Consider the following 6,000-nt stretch of genomic DNA (forward strand, 5'->3'; position numbering starts at 1 on the left):
TCGCTTTGCTAAACTATATCCATCCTGTCTTTAAAAACTCCCTGTGAAGTCTTCCTGATTAACTATACCTGATCTTCATTCCAGCTACCTTATATGTATCACTATAAATTTTATTTTCTTGTACCTACCCCAGCACATAGCACAGTGCTTGGCACATAGTCGGCACTTAAAATATACCATTATTATTCAATTATACGAATACATTTCTGTTTTCATTCTTGTAAACTTCTTTAATATTTCAAGACCCTATCATTTGCATTTGATAAATATTCATCATCAATCGTATTTATTGAGAACTTACTGTGTGCAGAGCACTGTACTAAGCGCTTGGGAAGTACAAGTTGGCAACATAAGTGCTCAATAAATACGAGTGAATGAATGAATGAATGAACAAGGCTTTTTCATATGGTTTTTTTTTTGGTAAGGGAGGTATGGAGCATCAGTTACACTGGATTCTTCATGGTGAGTTCCCTTTGTCAGTGGCTGTGCATTCTGTTTAATCGTATCCTATTTCTCCCTAAATTCCTCAAGTGCAGGGACTGGATCTTTTTCTTCTTTTCTAACTTTTCAAAGCATGTACTTAAGTGCTCTGAACAGTCATTCAGGAAATTTGGTTGCCTGACTGGGGGGTGAATTGGTGATTAGCTCCACGCCAACCTATCTGCATGTATATTTTGAATCATTTTGCTGGGGCATGGCGGATCGAGTAGTGTGAAGAGAGATTTTCCCAGTATCACTCAACTTCTTCGCCAGTTCTCCTGCTTGGCTACTTGAAGAGAATGGGCTAAAACCTCTAAGAGGTTTTAAGGTGGACTAAATAACATGGATTTTCAGGCCAGAATGGTCTCCCCAGGGTCAGTAATGCTCTTGGCAGCACTCAGTCTTCATGTGATTTGGAGCTGGGTTGGCTGGCTTGGAGGTTAAGATTGGCAGCCTATTTATCACCTTCTCAGACTGGCTTCCTAACTAGCCAGAGGTAGCTGCCTTGCCCTCTGGTAGTGGTGGTATGCTTTTCTCGAGCTTTTTCTCCATTCCTTTTACCAATCAGTTAACACAATTTGGTGAATATACCCTGGATACAGAGGACCGTAGTAGGCGCAGAGAGACATTTCAAAGGAAAAACCTGACACCATCCATGCCGGTCTTGAAAGATGTTTTCTCTATTGTTGACTGTTCTGATTTTATAACCTATACCGTTACAGCAAAGAAGCAAAAGAGTGGCATGCTTATTCTTTTCTTCAAAAATAGATAGAAGATCTGGGAAAAGGACAGAAAGACCCGGGACCAGCTTTGAGATTCCGTAAAGGTTTTATTTAATTTAAACCTTGTTCTGAGTGCTCAATCCAGCATTTCACCTGACATTCTCTCCTTCCATTTGGTAAAAAAAAAAAGGTCAATACTTTCTTGACCACCAAAGTCGCCAACATCAAAATAGTCCCCAGCCCTTCAGGTGATCCACATTTCAGAGTTTAACTTATTATCATCATCATTATTAGCATTATTACTATCATTATTGTATTTGTTAAGCATTTACTGTTACTAAGCATTACTAGTGAATCATGCACTGTTTTAAGCACTGGGGTAGATACAAATTAATCAGCTTGGACATAGTCCCTGTCCCACATGGGGCTCACAATCTAAGTAGGTATGCTCACTGATCTCTGTTATTGATCTTTTTGTAAACTAATTGCTTTTTTCTAGTAATTACTCACAGACACATTTCAAGAGCAGGCTTCAAAAGTCTCAGACTTAATTTAGTAAATCTCAATCGTCGAGGTAATGACTGAGCTCAGGATAATTTGCATTATATCCTTAATTACCCCTTCATTGGTACCCAAGATCATCAGTAGAGATTCTGGGGGTGGGTACTTGGAATAAGTGATTAATTCTAATGAGGACTCTGAGCAGTTCCTCATGTCAGAAACTCCACTTCCTCCCAGCATGGACAAGGCAAGCTTGGCAAACTGATCTGAAAGTACCTAAAATTACCAATTGGCCCCATGGTCTCAAGAAGAAGTCTTTTGGTGTTTATGCCTCAGGCTGTGTCAGCAAGGAGAGAGAAATGGAAAGGCTCCTCATCATTCCTTCATTCAGTTTGCTTAGTTCATTAGCCTGGGGGGTGTCCTTTTCAATCAATCCATCATATTTACTGAGCACTTACCGTGTGCAGAGCACTGTACTAAATGCTTGGGAGGGTACAACACAACAATATAACAGACACATTCCCTGCCCACAATGAGTTTACACTGTGGTTTTTTTCCTCACCCCCATCAGCTCCACCAGGCCATTACAAATGATTTACCTCCTGGAAATCTGATCTTCAGGGCAGCCAGATACACCAGGAGAAAAGACCCAAGGGACCTGAGACAAAAACTTTCTCTTTTTCTTTTCAAAAAATGGACACACTTCCATCTCTCTTTCTCTTTGGTTTCCCTGCCTCTTCCTCCAAACAGTGATCCAAGGAGCCCGGTTACCCATGTTACCTGGGGATGGGTACTTGGAATAAATGATTAATTATTTACCTGCCACCTGCAAAAAGTTGATTCCAAAGAGGAGAGAGCTAGCTGCCTTTCCAGGCAGCCCAGCCCCTGAAATCCTCAAGAGGGATTTCTCACAGGAGCCCTGGGAGAGTTTGGTTACAGTCCATTTGACAGAGGATGGAGCAAGAGCGAGGCAGGTTACTGAAGGGAAGGAAAGTGAATGAAGAGGCTATTTCCCAGGTGGGTTTATTACATAATCGCTAGAGCATGAAATCCCCTGATTCCTTACAAGCTTAAGGTGGCTATTTATCTGGTTTTCTACCTGATGGTCTGATTTTTAGCTGGTCTGCCTCCTTTCTAGAATGGGCCCAGGACCCGACACCTTTATGTCTGATATTTTCACTTTAAATGAATCAGCCTCCCTCCACCTCAACTCCTGTCTCCAAGCTCCATGGCTCAGAAGCAGTGCCATGTTCACAGGGACTTGGAAAAGGATTACAAAGGCTCTGGAGCAAGTAGGGGGAGTGGGGTCCCCCTTTGGAGAAATGCTATAGATTAGGGCAGGGCAGGGAAAGTATAGGAAGATTTTTCACAAATGTCATGGATGATACCCACATATTATTTTGTCTGCCTGGCAGAATGCCCACAGCCTCATGTGTACATATTTATTACTCTATTTATTTATTTTATTTGTACATATCTATTCTATTTATTTTATTTTGTTAGTATGTTTGGTTTTGTTCTCTGTCTCCCCCTTTTAGACTGTGAGCCCACTGTTGGGTAGGGACTGTCTCTATATGTTGCCAATTTGTACTTCTCAAGCGCTTAGTACAGTGCTCTGCACATAGTAAGAGCTCAATAAATACGATTGATTGATGATGAACGCTATCAGTGGCCACTCTTCTCAAGTCCTCTCCAAGGACTTGGCCTGGTGTATCACAGAGACGGGCTGCTTCAGGAGTTTTGCATGAAGTCCTTGTATTTTCAGTGAAATTGCTGAGCAGGTGGGCATTTGACAGAGCTGAGGTGATCAGAGCACTTTTACACTTTTAAGGCCTAATTCATCTTGCTTCATTCCTGTGAGCTAGACAGGGCAGGAGCCATTGCCCATATAATGGAGGGAGAAGGACCAGAGATGCCCCATGGACCAACTTAGGGTCTCCTGCCACAATGTCCAGGGTTTTAGCAATCAAGGTGACAGGTTCCTGCTTTAGGTGGGCACTGCTCACCCGCCTATGTTCTTGTTCTCAGTACAGTCCCCAAAGAGTGAAGGTGAAATATATGTGTTCTGGAGTTTGGAGACGCGGAAGATTTTGTGGGGAAGAGATAAGATCTTTGCTGGCGGTTCCTCTGGTTCATCTCAAACTAGCCTGAGGTAGACCAGTACTCCTGTTACAGCTGCAGTTAGGCCAGAGAAGGTGACGCCAATGGATGGAGGAGAATCAATCAATCAATCGTATTTATTGAGCGCTTACTGTGTGCAGAGCACTATACTAAGCACTTGGGAAGTACAAGTTGGCAACATATAGAGATGGTCCCTACCCAACAGCGGGCTCACAGTCTAGAAGAATAAAAAGGTTTTTGGGAATAGTATATTTATATATATATATAGTATAGTATAGTATATATAGTGTATAGTATATTTACATTATTTATAGGATCTCTGGTCAAATGTTTGTTGGCAAGTTAACCCACTACCTGAGAGACCCTCAGGGAAACTACTTTGGTTAAAAGAGCCAGGTCATAAAACTGTCATTCCCTATTTTTCTTTTTAAGTAGAAAGATACCAGCAGCTAAACCGGTGCAGGTCCCCTGAGTTGGGGAGGTGGTCGACTGTATTATCATGCCTGTACCAAAGAGCGTAATGACTTACTAAGCGCTTGGGAAGGACAAGTTGGCAACATATAGAGATGGCCCCTACCCAACAGTGGGCCCACAGTCTAGGAGAATAAAAAGGCTTTTGGGAATAGTATATTTATATATATATATATATATATATATATATATATATATATATATATATATATATAGTATATATAGTATAGTATATTTACCTTATTTATAGGATCTCTGGTCAAATGTTCGTTGGCAAGTTAACCCCCTACCTGAGAGACCCTCAGGGAAACTACTGTGGATAAAAGAGCCAGGTCATAAAACTGTCATTACCTATTTTTCTTCTTAAGTAGAAAGATACCCGCAGCTAAACCAGTGCAGGTCCCCTGAGTTGGGCAGGTGGTCGACTGTATCACCATGCCTGGACCAAAGAGCGTAATGACTTACTAAGCGCTTGGGAAAGACAAGTTGGCAACATATAGAGATGGTCCCTACCCAACAGTGGGCTCACAGTCTATCTACCTATCTATATATAGATATAGATAGTATATATAGTGGGCTCACAGTCTAGGAGAATAAAAAGGCTTTTGGGAATAGTATATACATATATATATATATATATCTATACTATTGTGTATATATATATTTACTATATATATATACACAATAGTATAGATATATAGTATATATATATATACACAATAGTATATATATAGTATATTTATATATATAATAGTATATTTATATATATAATGTAAATATACTATATATATAGATCGATCGATAGATTTCTATCTATCGATCGATCTATATATATAGATATAGATAGTATATATAGTATATTTACATTATTTATAGGATCTCTGGTCAAATGTTTGTTGGCAAGTTAACCCCCTACCTGAGAGACCCTCAGGGAAACTACTTTGGATAAAAGAGCCAGGTCATAAAACAGTCATTACCTATTTTTCTTTTTAAGTAGAAAGATACCAGCAGCTAAACCAGGGCAGGTCCCCTGAGTTGGGGAGGTGGTCGACTGTATCATCATGCCTGGACCAAAGAGCGTAATGACTTTTCTCATTTGATTAGGTCTGTCCCCCGAGTCAATATCCTGAGAGTGGTACAGCTGGATTGTGATTACCTCTCCAAACTCGAATACTTCATTATTTAGCAGCAGAAGTGTCCATCTTTCTCCCCTCCCGGCTTGGGCCCTAACAACTGGAGGGAATTTAGCAGCATTGTCTGGGGGGCTGCGTCTCTCCTGCCACACAATGCGACAGCCAGGTTTTAAAATAAAGGGCCGCTAGGTGGCGCCCGACCCCCCCGGTTGATTCCATTCATTCATTCATTCAATCGTATTTATTGAGCGCTTACTGTGTGCAGAGCACTGTACTAAGCGCTTCGGAAGTACAAGGCAACATAGAGAGACAGTCCCTACCCAACAGTGGGCTCACAGTCGAAAAGGGGGAGACAGAGAACAAAACATACTAACAAAATGAAATAAATAGAATAAACATGTCCAAATAAAATAAATACACAGAAAATAAATAAGGTGTTCACCACATTTACAAAACGTAAATGTTGCCGACAGGTCCGAAGTTTCTCCAGAAATGTCCTCACATTCTCAGAAACCTTTGGACTATTTCGGCCTTCTTGAAACCTTCAACGCGTTCCGGGCAGGGCCAGCTGA

Source organism: Tachyglossus aculeatus, chromosome 9, assembly GCF_015852505.1.
Source record: "Tachyglossus aculeatus isolate mTacAcu1 chromosome 9, mTacAcu1.pri, whole genome shotgun sequence".
Lineage (NCBI taxonomy): Eukaryota > Metazoa > Chordata > Mammalia > Monotremata > Tachyglossidae > Tachyglossus > Tachyglossus aculeatus.